Genomic DNA, 19305 nt, shown 5'->3' on the forward strand with positions numbered 1-19305 from the left:
ACATTCAGCTCCCCTTTTTGTTCAGAACAGATCCCCTAGAAAAGCATACTTCTTGTCCAGCTCAAAGCATTTTGCTTCCTCTTCCTCTCCTTGTTCCTGAAGTACAAGTTACTTACCTTCAGTAACAATATATCTGGTAGAGAAATATTCAAATTGCAGATTCCTTACCTTAGAATTTACCCCAGGCGTCAGACTGGACCCTCAGATGTTTCTTCGAGCAGTACCCCTGTGCGCCTTTAGGTGGCGTCAGACGACTCCGCGGGCGTCACTGGCCTCGTGATGATGTAGTGGTCGTTTATAGGCACCACCCATGCCCGCTGACATCAGTTTCTTTTCACAACTTTCCACACCAGTAGTGCAGAGTCATGAAGAACACAGAGAATGGTGTGCCAAAACTAGGGCCCTTAAAGGGAAGGTCCTGTCCCTAGAAATCAGTTTGTAGAGCAGGGAGGATGGGCGGGTCGTTAAGTAATCTGCAACTAGAATATGTCTCCACCAGATATAATGTTACCAAAGGTAAGTAACATGCACATCTGATAGAGACTTCTAGTTGCAGATTCCTTACCTCACAATAGATACCCGAGCAATACCATACCTGGTGGAGGGGAGTGAACTAAGATCACACCAAAAAGTTCTGCAGGACCGAACGACCAAAGTAGCCGTCTCTGTGGACCTGACTGTCCAGGCAGTAATGCTTGGTGAATGTACGTAAAGATGCCCATGCCAGGACTGGAACTCCTTGCTTTGATTGAATGAATATGCAAACCCTCAGAGGGTTGCTTTTTTGCCAAAGCGTAGTATACCTTGATGCAGAGGACTACCTATCATGAGATGGCCCTCTTCTGCACCGCCTTCTCTTTATTCGCACCCACGTAACCCACAAAGAGTTGATCGTCCACCTGGAAATCTTTGGTACAATTAAGGTAGAAAGCCAACGCTCTTTTTGGATCCAGACGGTGCAGTCTGTCCCCATGAGAAGGATGTCGGGGGGATGGCGGGGGGGTGTATAAAGTAGGCAGGGTGATAGATTGGCCTACGTGAAAAGGTGTCACCACTTTGGGAAGAAAGGAAGCCGTGGTATTAAGCACCGCTTTGTCAGGATGCACGGCTAGGGATGGTGGCTTCGAAGAGAGATCCTGAGGCTCACTCACTCTGCGTCCGGAGGAGATGGCAATCAAGAAGGCAGTCTTAAGGGTCAAGAGCTATAGAGGACAGTTGTGGAGCAGCTCGAAAGGAGCACACATATACATGAGGACCAAGTTCAAATCCCACAGGAGCATTATGAACAGGACAAGAGGGAGCATATGTAAGAGGCCGTTAAGAAACCTCCGAACAATGGAAGACCTGTACAGAGAAGGTTGGTCTGGTAGCCTTAAAAAGGCAGAGATGGCAGACAAATATCCCTTGAGGGTGCCCAGAGCAGAGCCCTGCTGGCCAAGAGAGAGAATAAAGAGGAGAACCTCTGAGAAAGGTGCTGAGAGGGGATCAACAGACTTGTTGATACACCTTGCCACAAATTTCTTCCAACAGGCATATACCGCTTTGGTGCAGGGACGCCTGGCTGCCAAGATGAAATTACAGACTTCGGGTGTAAGGTCAAAAGCCATCCAACGGCTGGTGCTCAATCTCCACGCAAGGAGGCAGAGACTGGACAGGTTCGGTGGGCTGCTGCAACAGAAGATCCTCCCAAAGGGGCAGTCTGATCAGAGGATCAATGGCCATGCTCAATAGCTCGGGATACCAGCCTCTTCTTGCCTAGTCCTCAGGATTACTTGGGCCTGGTCTTGCCTGATCTTCTTCAGAACTCTAGGCAGAAGTGATATTGGTGGGAAGGCATACAGGAGGCCTGAGTTCCACTTGTGACGAAAAGCACCGCTGAGCAAGTACTGCCTTGGAAATTCCAATAAGCAAAACAGCTGACATTGCACATTCTCTGCAGAGGCGAACAGATCTAACCAAGGCTCTCCCCACTGCTGAGACCTTGCGCCACCTCCAGAAGGAGACGCCATTCGTGATAGACTATGCATTGATGGCTGAGTTCTTCTGCTCTGAAATTCTGAGAGCCTGCCAGATGTTGAACCACCAGGGAAATTCCCTAGCATTCCAGCCATGTCCAAAGGCGAAGAGCCTCTTGACAAAGGGTCCATGACCCCACTCCGCCCTGCTTGTTGCAGTACCACATGGCGGTGGTGTTGTTGAACACCTGTACCACTTTCCATTTGAGAGAGGGAACGAATGCTTTCAATGCACGTCGGATCGCCGGGAGCTCTAAAAGGTTGATATGGAGCCCGGACTCCACCAGAGACCAGAGGCCTCTGATCTCCGCCTCTCCCATGTGGCCGCCCCATCCCATGGGCTGCATTCACTAGCATCAATTTCGAGATCACCTGAAGGGCACTGGTAAGGCCAAAGGGGAGCACACTGAACTGAAAGTGCAAGTGACCTGGTTGAAGGCCCTTGTCCTTTTTGGGAACCAGAAAGTAGTGGGAATAACCACCACGTCCTACTTCTGGTGCAGGGACCCAGTTTATGGCTCCCTTGGCCAAGAAAACCTTGATCTCCTCGCAGAGAAGTTCCATATGATCCTCAGATGGATGATCGAATGATGATGGCATGGCTGGAGAAGAAGTAACGCAGGGGAAGGAGTAGCCCCTTCGGACGATCTGTAACACCTACATGTCTGTGGTCATCACTTCACTGCATCTCTTCCATCTGTCACGGCTTGGGAGAGAACGGTCAGGACCTCCTCCGGAACTCGATTGAGCACTTTCAGGACCATATGCCAGAGAGTATGGGAACAGCGGCCCAAAAGTGTTCACGGGCTAAAACGCGAGACTGGAGGATGAAAACATCTTCTTCCCAAAGTTGTCCAGTCTTTTTGATTCCCTGTCTCGGGACCAGTAGGGAATGAGCCAGAGGTTGACTAAGCCTAGATGACAAGGCTCTCAGGCATAGGGTGTTGGGTGGGGAATTTTGGGTCAGTCGACACAGGCTGATGGTGGCGGCCAACCGCCCTATTCACAGGAGCCCCTATGCTGGGTCTGGACCAGGTACCCAGAAGGACGTCCGTAAGAGCTTCATTGAAGGGAAGGAGGGATTCGGAGTTGGAGGGCCCAGGCTGAAGCACTTCGGTCAGAAGGTTAGTCCTGACCTCCAAAGAAAGAAGCTCGAAGTCCAAAACCTCAGCAGCCCTTCTCACCACCAATGAGTTTGACACTCCCTCCTCCGTAGTCACAGTAGGGGGAGAAAGCATGCCAGCATCAGTAGGGGTGCCCAACCCACTGGCATCATCCAAATCCTGTACCCAGTCCATGTCAGGGTTAAGCTGGTATTCTAAAGGGTCCGGTGTTCCCTCTGCACTATCCCCGTAGCCATACCCATAACAATATGGGTCAGGATCAACCCTACGCCCAGGAAGCCCATGGAAAATGGAATTGGAGTTGAGCAATGTCGTTCTGGCTCTGGGTTGTCAGGAATAAGTATAGGGTCAACGTTGATTGATTGTGGGCCCAACCGACATCAGGAGCATCAACGTATGACCCGACGCCGGGGAAGGTTGCGTTGGCACAACTGTTGTCGGGAAACTTCCCCCCCCCCCCCAAAAGCCTTCGGGTTCATGGCTTGATACACAGAGAATGACTCCAGACACCAGAGGCACACGGGGTGCTGATCCGTCACTAACATCATTCGGTGACAGGAGTCGCAGGGCTTGAATCTGGTCTTGTGAGACATCCATTGATTCATTCAAAACTCATCAAAAACTAATCGACTAAAGCAGTGGTTCCCAATCTGTGCGCCGCGGCTCGCTGGTGCGCCATCAAAACTAGCCAGGGGCGCCGCACACAGTTTGGGAACCACTGAGCTATTTATAGCCCTTGGGCCAGTTCGTACAAAATAAAACTACTCAGTTGTAGCAGCTCTTTTTTAATTTTGTCCTTGAGCGCCCTCTGGTGGTTAAACACAACTAAAGGGATTCTACATTTCACAATATTTAAACAGTTATGTTATAACTACATAAAAAATGAGACCTGCCCATTTTACTAGGGTTACCGTCAACCAATATTTTCCCCTTACTAAAAAACCCTATGCATGCTGTAATTAAACAACTGTTACATTTTTATTTTTTACAGTTATATATAGAATTACAATACCTTCATTGGCGTCATCCCAATTCTTTTCAGGGAGAAAAATGGATGTACTCCCTAGGCCAGGCTTACATCCCCCACCCGCCAACAAAAAGTAACATAATGGGGAGCCGCAGCCAGTGGCCAATAGATCAAGGGAGCCGTGGGTCAAAAATGTTTGGGAACCACTGGACTAAAGTGTTGCAGTTAGTCAAAAAAATGGCTGGGGTAGCTCTTCTCCAGATCTGCCCGTAGGCTGGTGCAGAAAGAAAAGAACTGACATCAGAGTGCCGGGGCAGCGCGCCTCTATACCACCACAACGTCATTACGGCGACCATGACGCCACCGTCACCTTTGGAGTCGACCAACGCCACCTAACGGCGCCCAGGGGTACTGCTCGAAGAAAAATCTCCAGATCCAGTCTGACGCCTGGGGCTAAATTCTAATGTAAGGAATCTGCAACTAGAAGTCTCTATCAGATACTTGAACTCTCCTCCTCTGTTCATTACATTCCCCTTACTAGCAATAATAGAATGGTGGCCAACATTTTCCTGAAAAGTAATATTTTTTCCTTTTATACTATGCTTCCAGGTTTAATGTGGGTCACTACGTCTAATATATGTTTTTGTACAATCCTAGATCTTTATCTTCATGCACTTCACCTTCATTCTTTATTCCTAAATAAAGCAGGAGCTCACAGGATGACGCTGACTCATCAAATTTAAGACACTCTGCCTGGTTGAGTGACGGACAGGCCTGTACACCCAGTCCGTCTAAATTTCTCCTTGTGCTTGTGTCTCTCCAAATTCTCTCTCACATGCAAGCAGACTGCAGGACAGTACACATTATAGTACCTTATGCTTTAGCAATGCACACTGGATTCTTGAATCCTCACCCCTTCCTGATGTCCCTAACCAGTCTATCATGAGCTACCACAAACACCTTCAGAGTAGCTCCCAACCTGGACTTCATTTTTAAATTAGCACAAGGTCACAATTTTTTTTTTTTTTTAAAGTTAAGAGAAGGCTGTGTTTATTTTACATTATTATCATGGGGCTAAAGATAGCAGAGCTCTGCCAGATTTATGGCCCACGCTGGGGCACACAAGTAAAAAACTGAAGTGAAGTAAAGAATTGAAGCTCTGAGGTATTTAACTCTTAAATAAAAGCCCCTGTTAACTCAATAGTAGAGCTGAGAACAAAATGATGTTTCTGAATGCTTTTAAATGGGATAAAATTACAATGATTAAATTATCTCTTCATTTTAATCTTCTTCCAATTCAAAGTGTCACATTTACAAATAGCAGGTCTCTTGCAGGCAATGACCAGAAGACACAACACTGCTACATTTACAACTGAAAATACAGTCATTTTAATGGGAGAAATTTAAAGTGAAGAAAAATATTTCTAGAAAACAATAAGTCAATATTTTTCTCCATTTTCAATTAAACCAATTTGGTCTTAATATTTTTAAAGCATGTTTCTTCAATTTAAGTTCCTTTCAATTCACAAATGGCTGTATTTTCGTTTTGTTTGTAAACGTGACACTTGGAAGGGGGAGAAAATCTAAATGATGAGTTTTATGGAATCCATATAAACAAAGTTACCTCTTCAGTTCATTTCCTCCAATTTCAGTGCTGGCTCTACACACAGCAGGCATCTTGCTCCCACTGGCTGGTAGACACAGCGCTATATTTAAACTGATAAATACAGCCATTATTTTAAGTGGGAAAAATGTAAAGTGCAGAAAATGGACCCATATTATGAACTTTTTTGGAGAACATTTTTCTGTACTAAATTTCTCCTATTTAAAAATGGTTGAATGTTTGTGTTATAGCCATACCAGTGACACAAATGGTATTTCCTGTGCCACAAGTACACATGACACAGGCTCTCAGTCACCCAAACACACACATTCCATTCATAGGCACACGTTCGTATTTTCCAAAGGTCACATTCTCACTGACATGCATGGCAGTCCTATCATAGTGCACACCGTCAAAGTATTTTGTTAAAAAATAGAAGCTGGCTCTATGGACATTAGGCTTAAAAGCAATGAAGCTGGTCTTGGGTGTGTCTGGTAGCAATGCACAAGTTGCTTAGCCTTCAGTTCCTCACCGTGATTTTCACTGATCAGAAGTAGCTCTTGCTGCAGTAAAGGTCTGAGATCCCTGACCCAAACACACAATTAACAAGAGGCAATTTTTGAAATGTTCAGTCTTGTGGTGGTTCATCATGGGTCACACTGCTGAGAAAGGTTACAATCTTTGAAACAGTGAGGGGACAATCAGACTTACACCATCAATTTAATACAAGTTACGCAGTTTCAATAAGCTTAGGGTTGATCACGCCCATTTTAAGTTAGGGAAAACAGGGAAATATTCTAACCCGTTCATTAGATCATGAATTTAACCCAAACAATAGATGGTGGTAGTATGCATATCAAGTGAATACTTAACTAATTCAGGCTGTTAAAGCTATACACGATGGACTACATGCTGTAAACAGAAAGCCCTGCTTCATGCAGAGATGCCATTTCTTGGAATCTGTTACAAGGCTGAAAAGCAAAACATTTGGGATATATGTGGGAGGCCCCAAGTGCTCCAGTGATTTAGGTGGTATTTTGGTTGAGCATTTCATCACATAATGTGTCTTTGCATAACTGTTTTTGGCATAGACCAAATGACGCTTTGATACAAATGTGTTTACAGAATGAATCAAATCAACGATGAAAGCACTTTAAGTGTTATAAACTGGTTAGTGCATACTGTACATTCTACAGCTAAGAAGCAAAGCAAAAAATACAAAATATTTTTTTATTTCTCCACAAATATTTAGTGGTACACAGTCTAGTATTCGTCGTTAACAGTCATGAATACATGGATTTCTGACCACTGTTTCCTGAATAACATTTGTAAGTTTGTTGAGACAGCTGACACATGTTTCGTCTCAAAAAAATACTTTTTCATGGCTCCTGGCTATGTTGTAATGGCTGGGACAGTAGCCCAATAGTCTGGAGGGGCTGGATGAATCCACCCCAATATAAGGATCATTTGTAGATCCAGTAGACAAGAGTATTCACCAGAGCAGATGTAAATCCAAAACAGTGTTGAAATCAGCTGAATTAAAGTAACAGGAAGTAGCGACCTGAAGTATTCCAGCTGGACCTATCTAGATTGGTAGAAACTTCAGGAGAACTATAGAACTGATACAGTACAATGCTTCTCAATGGTATGAAAAACAACACAAACCATTTTTTGGGGGATGTGCAAATTGTGAGGTTCATATTGTGCCTGCAGTTGTTTGCTGTATGCAAATATCTGTGTTCAGGAAACCTGAAAACTACAGATACTGTACAACACGTTCACTATTTTCCCCAACCCCCAGCAGGCACCACAAAAATGTAAAATATATTTATAACAAAAATGAATGTCAAAAATATAACCCCAAATTCCTTTCCCAGAATTATCAGTGTGCTATAATTGTCATAATTTGTATTCAAAATAAAGCAAATGTATCCACAAACCCAGATTCTGAGCCATTGTGCCTGAATATTGTGTTACATTTCACCAACATCACCTTTCTTAAAATAAACAAATATACTGTCATGAGTAGGGCACAGGTGTTTAGCATTGTGCTAAATTTAGACTCATGGAAAGGAATGTTTTATTGTTTAGTTAATTGTTCAGTTAATTAAAGCTTACAACATTAACAAAATAAAATAACAGATAAAACATCAGCTGATTAATACCATATAAAACTAACTGCTTTCTATCATATATAATACAAGCTTTTGGCTCGCTTTTACCCCCAATCTGCTAAATGTTAGTCGAAATGTATTAAAGCAAGTCATGAATTACGTGACAATATTTCTAAAAGTATTTTCAAATATTACATTTTTTAAGTCTCAAACACGGTACTAAAAAAACTATTCCCCAAAAGACTGGCGATATACCTTAATATAAATTCATAAAGTACTCTACGCCTAGTGCTTACATATTTCAAGATCTTAAAAAAAGTCACTTATGCGTTATTACCATACTAGTCTTACCTAATGCATTGTCATTCAAGAATTTATAATGAATGAGAACATAATTCATATGAGATACAGCACAGAATGTGTTATGCCTGAATTTCATAACTAGATGCTAAGCAACTTGTTAAACTACCAAACCGCTTAATATAAGATAGCTTTGCATGGGGAAAAAAATCAAATTCTTACAATCTAGGTTCAAGTGTCACCACTCTATTTAGACTGAACACACCTTCACTTGAAAGTTTGTCAGTGCAAAATACTAAATGTTGGTCCTGAGTTTCTACTCAACTTCCTAATTTAGTTAGTGCAAAATTCATGTGCCACGAACTAAATTACAGTTCTACATACTGGAATCAATACAATATAAAAAGTGAACTGCAAAAATAGTCATACTCATGTCATTATCACGTTTAGAAGGGGGAGATAGTGACTCGGTCTGCCATCAATGACCGTTTCTACCAGTACTATCACAATCTGTACCAAGAGGCGTTGACACCAGAGATACAATTAATGCACAAATCTCTCTCTCAGGTACCCCCTCCCTGGTTTAACCAAGGAGGAGACCGGAGGCCTTGGAAGGGACATCACCTTACAGGTAGTACAGGGAACCATAAAGACCCTAGTCAGGAGTAGGACATCTCGGACGGACAGCTTCTCTGCAGAATTTCTTATTACTTACCCACCCGAAATAACCTCATAATTAGTAGAACTCAACAAGGCAGCCAAGGCTCAAGGGGACATCCTGGCTTCTTCTTGAGAGGCGCTAATAGTCCTGCAGCTTAAATCGGGGAAAACTTCCAACTAACTGCAAAGCCTACAGCCCACTTTCGATGCTGAACGTTGATCATAAAATATTGAATAAACTCCCAGCCCAAAGACACCTTCACCTGATGACTGAACTCGTACATTCAGACCAAGCAGGGTTTATCCCAGGTAGGAACACTGCCGTGACTATCCAGAGACAACCTCTCCTATTAGAAACCGACTCTCAAGATCTGGAGATGGCAGCAGCGTATTGGAGGATATCGAAAAACCTTTCGCAGTTTGGAGTGGGGATTCCTCTACGAAGGGCTTTTTGGCCTGGACATGCCTCCTTTATACAGACCCTACGACCTGAGTCCAAACAGGACAGACCATGTCCAACAGTTACAAGGTGGGGAGGGGGACGAAGCCAGGGGTGCCTCTTATCACCCTTACTTTTCGCACTCGCTATGGAACCTCTAGCCAGTTCAGATAGAGTGGACAACCACCACAGGGGGCTATGTGTAGGGGCGATACCGCAGCACACTGCATTCTATGCAGATGACTTGCTGCTCTTCCTGAAAGACACATAGGAGGGCCTTTAGGGCGCTCATCACTTACTAGACAAGTTTGGGATAATGTCTGGGCTGAGGGTCAACTGGGAGAAGACGCAATTATTCCCGACCACGACGTGACGTGCAGCTCCCACAAGTTTGGGGACCTTATGTTGGCAGCCCCACTGTTTGCCCTATCTGGGGTTTGTCATCTATCACAACCCTATAGTCCTCTAAAAGGGCAACTTAGGCCAGGTAGTGAGAAAGCGGAGGTCGGCGGTGGAAAAGACCTTACACCATTATCGGTATTTGGGCGGGTAGCTCTGCTGAAAATGGTGGCTCTTCCATGCCTCCTGGTCTTGTTTGGGGTGCGTCCTATTTGGAACCCTCAAGCCTTATTCCGTGAACTGGATTCCATCATTACGTCATTCCTGTGGGGGCAGGGCCACCAACAAGTGGCATTAACAAAAATGCAGCACCCAGTGGCGCAGGGGGGGGATTGGTGTTCCAGATTTCAAAGCATATTACATCGCAGCACATTTACAGTGGTACACCCAATTGTTGGGGAGTAGACAAAACCTGGGAAGGTCATTGTGCCCCTTTATTCTAAAGTGGTGGGACCTAACACGCATGTTCTTGAAAGAAGGGAGGCTGACGATAGACAGTCCTCGGAATTTGTGGTCATGCAGAAGTGTTGGCATCGGGGGCTCCAGAGGATGGGCTTTTCCGCTCCGTATTGTCCAGAACTGTCACTAAAATTGCTGACAGTCCTGCCCCATGGTGGAACCTAGGGAGGGGAAATACAAGGATGGGTAGAGGCAGGGGTGACAAAAATTGGTGATTGTATTGTGATGAGATGCTGTCCTTAAGAGGAATTCTGTAGGGAATATGACCTCCCACAACATCACTTCTTATTATATAGAGGGGTGATGATGGCCTTTCACAAATGCTGGAAATCAGACTCTACTGAGCCTGAAACACTTTGAGGCTGCCAACATATGGCACTCTCTTCCGGTACTTTCAAGGCAGTCATCTGCAGCAGCCGCTTGAGAGACTAAGAGACTAAGACCCCGTTGGGAAAAGGACCTGGCAGCCCCCATCGTGGACAGAGACTGGGATTTATTACTGGACAGAATGCCGCAAGTGTCTGGAAATGCTAGGTTTGAGTTGCTAAACTTTTTTATATCACACCAAGCATTCCTCACTCCAGAAAACATCAATAGGTTTTTTCATAGCACGGAGGTGGCCTGGCTACAGATGCTTCAGGGAGGAAGCGGATTTCTTACATGATGTGGTCATGCCCTGTACTAACTCCATACTGGGAGGAAGTGATCAGGATCCTTGCGGAAACCATTAAGAAGGACATACCACTATCAGCACCAACATTCGTTCTAGGCTAGTTCCCACATCCCCACAAAACGATGGTCACCAGTAAATTTCAGGATTTAGCTCTTATACTTACTAAGAGGGTAGTAAAGAGGCACTGGAAGGCCCACGGCTGGACACATGGCGTAGAGAGCTACAGAGATGGGAGGAATATGAAGGAACAGCACTCCTGAGAGAAGCAACAAGGAGGATAGAAACATTAGACACGGCACAGGCCTGGGTGGTGCTTTTAGATTGCATAAAACACTCCAATTCTGATGCTACGAATTTCACACCTGCACATTCATCTGGGCCAGTGGCTCAGGGAGAGGAGAATCAATGGTAACTGTTTACTTTCTTTGGAAGCACAGTGTACATGGATCAAGTTGGACTATGTTGGCAGCAAACTTGAAGTCATATGGTATGCTAATGACTGTGGGTGATGCACGTTCTGAGCTCATACTGTTTGGGTCAAGACCTTGACTGCTGGTGAGTGGGGTGGAGGTGAGAGAGGAGGGGGATGAGCATTAGTGATGTTCCTCGGAACTTGGGAATATTAGTATGTACCTGTTCAATACAATCTGTTTGAAAAAAAACAAAAAACAATGAGTCATCCCCTGGAAGACAGGCTGTAACTGCTTGCCGACATGTATGTACATTATTTCTAATAATAAAGCATTGTCTCAGCAACCCTCTCCGTTTGCAATGAGTGCTTGACAAGTGCAGACAATATGGCAAATGTCTTCCTCTGGATAATTACAAAGAGGACATGAAGACTCACCAGTCAATCTTCTCCAAACATGGGAATTTACACAAGTTTGAAAAATCGCCCAATCGAAGGCCCAACAGCTTGAGCTTTGGCTTTCAGCCACACAAACCTCTGAAATATGATTGAAATTTGAGGGGGCCATATGAACCTATTACCAACGTAGCTTTGTCCCGTAGGGATGACTCTTTTTCCCTAATGAATTTATGACTCTGTTAAATGCAGGTTGTAAAATGGTTAAAGCCCAAAGCTCCTCAGCCATATATGTGGACAAGGCCAAGTTAAAATAATCATGTTCCAGGGTATTTCTTGCATCACTTATGGCTTTCCACACAATAGAACTGAGGCTGGATCTTGGGTCATTCCATAGTTTGTAACAGAAGTTCAAGTAGGAACCCAGGCTACGTATGGTCTGCCTTCGAAGGCCAAACTCTAAACGAATTTGGGATGAAGAGGCCTGGCGAGGAAGAATGAATAGGCATCAATATGTCCCTACACTGGTATAACCAATCATTTTGTCTGCTCCTCCTCTCAAAGTCTCTACACCATACGTAAAGGAGGGAGCATGTTTAGCCGTCATTACCTGCAGCAGAGACTGGAGGGGAAGACCTGTTAAAGTATTCCTTAATGACTAAAAGGCAGCAGCAACTGTGTTATTTCTTGTTTGTATTGCGCTACACTGATTTGTAAATGCACCTTCAGAGTTCAAAATCACTCCCAAATACTTATACTCCTTCACAGTTTCCAGAGCTGACCCGTTTATATAAAACATAGGCAATGAAGATATCCTCCTTGCCACAGTTTTTGTTTTATTAAGATTGACTTTCGACCCATGATTCGCTGCATACTGGGAATCTGCATTGATTAAACGCTGAAGGCTCACCTTATTGTGACTGATCAAGACGGCATCAGCAGCATACAATATGTGTGAAGCAGTAAAGCCAGCCACCATAGGCGAGTGAGAGTTGACAATATTTAAGGAAGTTTTCTCTGCAAGATACAAATTGAATAAAAGCGGAGCCAATACACAGCCTTGCTTTAGGCCATTTCTTGTAGGAATTTTTCATTAAGCAGTCATACCTTCACCCAGCCTTACCCTTGTCTAGGTGTCAGTGCACAATATCTGAATGTCCTTTAAGAGGAGAAGAGAGATTCCCCAGCTTTGTATCTTAGGCAACAGGATGTTTTGCTGTACCGTGTCGAGAGCTGAATGAAAGTCCACATAACATAGATTTAAAGAACAACACTTTGCCTTTTGAATTAGCATGGTCAACATCTGGATGTTAGTGCATGTGCCAATTCCCTTACAAAACCCAATCTGTTTCATCTGCACCAAGGAATTTATATCGACCCAGTCTGACAATTCGGCCAACAGGCATTTTGCAAAGTATTTTGCTTCCCCGTCCATCAATGCAATCAGCCTATAATTGGATGAATGCGTAGATTTTCCCGCTATGCAAAGTGGGGCCAGAAAAGACAGACTCCAGTTATCTGGAATTTCCCGATTAATAAGGACGTAGTTCTTTAAGGTGACAAGTTGGTTAGCCCAGAATTGAGGATTTTGTTTTAATATTGCATGTGGTAAACCTTTGTGTCCAGTTGACTGCCCTTAGAGGAATCAGTAGGAGTGAGGAGGAGGAATCTGTGGAGCCAGCGGAGTTAGGGGAGCCGTAGCTGTTTGGACCGAAGCTTGGAGATCGGCATTGTTGGTGTTACTCACAGCGGATTTAAATGGCCAACTCCCCCCACCTCCTCAATCGAATTAGGAGATCATGAGGGGTAAGACGACTGAGGCCGGGTGCCAAAAGATGCCAACAACACCATAGATACCACTGACACTGATGCCACTGAAGTGCCCTGCAGAGCAGCAGCAAAAGGTGGTGAGAGGCAGGTGTGTTGGGTCTCTACCATTTATCTGGTGCCTTCTGCTTGCTACCTACCTTGAAGCACCTGCAGGGACCATCTGAGGCCATTGGAGGGTGAGTGCAGTGGCTTTTGTCAGCCTTTGCTGTGCCCCAGGACCTTGCAGAAGTGGCCCAGCTAGGACTAGGTGCGGCTTGTGGGGGCCTGGTGAGCCTTGCTCACTCCCCGCTCCTCAGCACCTGATTCCCCCTGGTCTTGCTGCTTCACAGCATCTTTACAGATGGACGGCCAAAAGTCTCCAAGCCTTTTAAAGAGTCCTTGCTGATGTCCTCGCTAGTGGTGGATCAGTTGTACTGCTGTGTTCTAACCAGAACTGAACAGTCGAATTGGATCCGAGTGGAATTGAATGGCGTCATTTGGTACGATTACTAATCCAGCATTTGATGTAGTTTGGTTCTGGACAGAATAGCCTTGGAATCATTGGAACCACCATATTGCCTCGCTTCATTCTCTGTTTTGCGCTCTGATACCTCACTTACCCATTTTGGCTAGGAGTGCTGGCTCTTTGCAGTGTGTTCCGTCGTTCCTCAAGTCCTGAGTGCCAAAAAGTGCTGATCAAACATTCTATCGGCAGCAACCACTAGTAATAGACAAGACTTCAAGGCGAGTATGTGTTCTGACAAGATAAGAGGGGCCCCTACAGCTGCGAGCCATAAGCAGGAGCATGCCAGCGTACCAAAAAAAAAACCCAGGAATAATAGATTCAGTTTCATCTATGATAAGCTCTTCAGAGCAAGATGTGGGGCTTCAACTTTCCTTGCCAGTGCTGCCTGTTCCAACCATAAGTACATGGCTATGTCTTGGATGAAATTTGCCTTTTCAAAAGGCCCAATGACACATTGTTTTCTGTTAATAAAGATGTATGTGGTCTGCAAACTCCCTTACAACCTCAATTGCCCAGTGTAACTGAGTCATTGCCGAGGGGATTAGAGAACAGCTCTAGGGCTCGGGTTCCTGTGGAACTAAAATAAAAGGCTACTTTTCAGTGGGAGGACTGGGCAAAAAAAGAGCACTGAAGCAAGGAAAAAGAGTTGCTCACAGGCAACAGTTATACTCACGGGGAGTAGCGGATTGGAGCCTTTGCAGCCTTTAGTGTCAGAGGATGATGCCTTTAGCATTACTGATCTACAGCAGCCCTCCATAGGCAGCTTGGCCACTAGTGAAACCTTAGGCCAAAATAAGGTCTTTAAGATCGCAGCTGAGGTTCATTACCCTTTGTATAGTAACAACTTGACTCTCTCTCCAGGAATGGAGGAAAAAGAGGATCCCATTATTGTGGAAACACCATGGGTTACAGCTGCAAACATGCAGCCTTTTTAGCTCAGCCAAGTTGTAGATCTCTGTCAATGGAGTTCTTAGATGAGGTTCCGGCCTCTCAGGCAAAGATTGCTGCCCCTCAGGAAGCAAGGAGGCTTTCCGTAGGCTCACATTTATCAGAGAGTCCTGATATCTCGGCCATACAAACACCTCTCATAGAAAAATGTCTTGGCGGGAAGGTGAGATAAATGATAGATGGGATGTTTTGCTCCATTCATTCCAGGCAGCTGTAAGTGCCCTGACATACCAGTCAAGCAAGTTAGATCTTCAGGTGGATCTTCGTAATACGATGGTTAGCTATGTTTCTGCTATTGACACAAAAATAGGAGCACTAAACTCATTGATACAGCTAGCTCAAGCAGAAGCACAACTGGTTTAATTCTGCACATGCAATCTGGTAGTGGATAAACTGGCAAGCCTCCCGGGGATTCTAGACTCTATCTTAACAGACTTAAAATGGCATTTGAAATCTGACTCTCAAGCAGCTGAAATCGTTACATCAATAACACCTTGTTTTGCTTTACTTTTGACGGAGCCAAAATATACACACTGAAAGGAGTTGAATAGATTCTCTGGAATGCACTCCTTAATCTGAAGAAGACATTTATTATAGCTTTTTGCAAGGTTCATGAAGGAATGCTTGAATAGTAAAACATTTACCTTTAAAATGTGCAACAATTAAGTAAGACCATGCATAAAGAATCCCCAATCCACAAACAGCACATATATACATGCAAGGATACAAACACTTATGTTGATATATGGAAATATATTCATACACAATGCAAAGCAAATAATTAATAAAAATCCATCACCGTAGGGCCTGCCAGATGCTTCATCTTTCTCATGCCAGCAAGACTATGACCCCGTTCGACTGTGAGAAATAGATCTCCACCCTCATGGGAAAGATGTCAGGCATTCGACATCCAAAATCCTGACTGAGGTCTCGGAATCTACAACTGCTAATCAAGGCCATCTTTTATATATTAAAGAACCGGAGAAGGGGCTTTCTGGAAAAACCCCTCCCATCAAGAAGAAATATTTAAAAATGCTGGCTAGTTTAGGTAAGCTTTGAAAGAAACACATTGGGAATTTGCCAAATTCCCACGGCGTCCCTCCCAATGTCAGACCATTCCCTGCTGTACCATAAACATCAGTCTGATACTTCCTTATCAGGCTGACTGACTAACTAACTCCTCCATATTATGTACTAGCTCTTCGGTGATAATATGTCCTAGCTCTTTGGTGAGAAAGAGAACACGCAGAAATAGAAAACACTTTGCATAACATGTTTGTACGGAAAACTACTCCTACATCTAACGTGGCAGTGAGGCTAAGCTGAACCAAAATGGAGTCTAAGCTGAATACAAAATGGAGTCTATAACTAGTGATCAATAAAGTGACAGTGGGCAGCTGAGCCAAGTGCAAAGTGACGCGACACAAAGTCAGTGGTCAACACACAAATTAAACGCACTTCTAAGGATCAGTAGCAGGAAGGTTCCCTTTGTAATGCTAAGCAACATAGCTGCTGATAGGAATGAAGAAGTGACCCAGCTTGGAGAAGGAACTACTGCCGCAGATATTGCTAATGGAACAATTAAAGAAACCACGTCTAACTTAAATATCTCCAAACCACCATGGCAACAATCTGCATCTCGCTCAACAATCCCCATATCATCTCTTCAGGAGAAAAGAGGAACTGCTTAATCCAATAACCAGCAATTGCTTGATTCAGCATGACGGGACTTGAGCACAAGAGAAGGAGCTTGTTTAATTATTATTCAAAGTGCTATGGTAGCAAAGCAGATACATCACCTAACCACCACATCCAACAACCTCTCACAGTGGTGGTAACAGGGTTACAAATTACTATCGAACAAGCAGCAGAGATATTCAGGTTCAAACCCAGTAGTCTGAATACACAGTTTCATCAATGACAAATAATAACCCAATAATCCCCAAATCATCTTTGCAGGATAAAATAGGTTTAACGTATAATCAACAATCGCTGGATCCAGCATTACAGATCCTGAGCATGAGAGGAGGAACTTATTTAATTAATAAATAAAGTGGATCCATTAGTCAAAAAGGTAGATACACCAGTTAACCACCACGTTCATCAACCTCTCACAGTGTTCATAATGGGGAGTACAAATTACAATTGAACAAGCAGCAGAGAAACTCTAATTTATCTACTTCTTTGCAAACAATGCTGAGTACTGTCTACCTGCCAAATAAACTTTGTAATCTAATTTTTACACCTAAACATAAATCGAGGGGGCATTTTGATAAAATCAATAGGGACAATATGCTTCCATGGTGCAAGAAATCCCTTCTCTAAGAAACATGAAATCGTCTGACATCCACTCAGTTACCTTTTTAAGTGTCTTAAATCCTGTCGGGGAAGAACCGACAGTCAATGGCTGGGCAACCAACCAGCTTGCGGAACTTGTGTGAGTAGAGAAGCAGGTGTTTGCAAAATGGAGCAATGAAGTCTCCAGAGATGTGGATGAAGCCTACCCTCAATTTCTCTTGTTCTGTACTCAGAGAAAAGTAGTTGCCATCTAGATAGTCCAGGAAAACAGAGTTTACAACAGCAGACCAAGAGATGTAGCAACAATTTATAGCCTCAGCCAGCATCGATATTGAGAAGGGCTTGAAGCAATTCGGTCACATTGACAGGGTGGACAAGATCTAGGCGCAAATGGCCATGGCAGGGCTGTACTGCCTGAGAAACAACTCCAACATGCAACAATAGACTGGTCTTGGCTTTCGGGTGCCCTACAATGTGCTTCACAAAGGAATTTGAATAACTGAAAGAATAATCACTTAGTTGAGTGTTACCCTATGGTGAGCCTATCTATTTGTGCCTGGAGCATAGAGGATTTTTTTTTTTTTAAAACACCCTTTATGGAGTTTTATACCTTTACCCGCTGATACATTATGCAACAAAGGTTTGCATGGGTACATCAGGTATTCAAATAGAAAAGAGGAGGGTAAACATCCTACGTAGGCTAACCTATGCCCCAACGTCTCCCCTTTCCTCCACCCTCCCCCGAATTGTATTGCTTTCCAGTCCCCAAAATGTGTCCACACGGTGCCCCAATGCCCTCAGACACTAGTGAGTAACAAACAGAGGGTTAATGTCTTTGACTAATGAGGATCTTTCTGGTGGGACGGAGAGTCCCTCTTCAGGCAGGCAGGGGTGTAGTTTCATCATACAATCCGTACCAGTGCCCCCTCAGGCGAGGCCAGAAGCAAGTCAGACTCAGGGGCAGAAAGATCCTTTAGAAGTGTCTCCCAGGGCTGGGCAGCCTCCATTGTACCAATCCCCCACTTGACTTCCCGTTTTGCTAACACATAAGCCAGATCTTGGAACTTACCTGTGACTTTTGTTATAGGGGTATGAGGAAACCAGCTCAGGAAGTGACCCGGAGTGCATGGAATATCTTTTTCTATGATCGTCCCTATCATTTCTGTAATTCCGTCCCATATTCGCACAAGTGTGGACAAGCCCATAGCATGTGTAAGAGATTAACGCCTACCTCTCCCCACCTTGGGTACTCTGCCCCGCCACCAAGAAATATCTTGCTATCTGTTCTGGGGTGAGGTATGCTCTATGAAGAACATAGTAATTATAGATTTAAAACTAGCATTTCTGCAGACCCTTGGGACCATAGAACATTGAGGGTTAATTCATAAAACTGAGGATGAAGCCTTTCTAGCTTATAATAAAACCTTTCAAGTGGTGATTTTTCAAGAAACCTGGGCTCAAGAGGTATTAGACCTTCCGGTATTCTTAAGCGTCTGTAAACCGACGGCAAGGAGTCACATATCAGGCCGCTCAGCTGGTGGCTTAACGATCTAGTTAGTGGCCGAACTTAATGTCAGAATAGAGGAAATTTGCACTAACCACCCTAAACTGCAAGTAGTAAAACCTTTGGAATATTCCTCTACCAGTGTATTTCCCCTGCTCGTACTAATTATTTATATACATCCCTCCCTAGCAAAAAATAAAGAAACCATTGATTGTTTACTGTTTATTTTTAATTACCATTTTACAACAAACCTGATGCCTCATCTTAATGATCGTCAACTTTAATATGAATACGCTGCAGGAAACAATCAGGGATCAAATAGTGGAAACATTTGATCAGACCTGGCATATTCCTTAATTTCCACCTTAATTGCAGAGGAAGGATGCTAGTGGGCAACAATTTATACATGAGGTGGAGCATCGGAGTTTGAAAGTCTTGAATGGTTGTGTCGAACTGGATATTACGGAGCATCCTTCTCACCGATCTGGCAAACTCTAATTCAATCATTGACTATCCTTAGTTTCCCATCCTTTTTTTCATATGGTACTCAGTTATGCCCTGGGGAGTAGGCTGGTAAGTGATCACCAACCACAAAGGATTAAACTTACATGTCTCCTTGCATGATCTAGCCCAGCCGGATATTGGCACAGCTTCCAGTGGGA

At 44.1% G+C, this 19305-nt stretch overlaps 1 protein-coding gene across 2 annotated transcripts in view; it reads right to left on the reverse strand.

The window, feature by feature from the left end:
- Positions 1-19305, reverse strand: part of CRYBG3 (crystallin beta-gamma domain containing 3) — a 1300096-nt gene that overhangs the window by 596994 nt on the left and 683797 nt on the right. The gene's annotated exons all lie outside the window — the stretch shown is intronic.

Source organism: Pleurodeles waltl, chromosome 8 (genome assembly GCF_031143425.1).
Source record: "Pleurodeles waltl isolate 20211129_DDA chromosome 8, aPleWal1.hap1.20221129, whole genome shotgun sequence".
NCBI lineage: Eukaryota > Metazoa > Chordata > Amphibia > Caudata > Salamandridae > Pleurodeles > Pleurodeles waltl.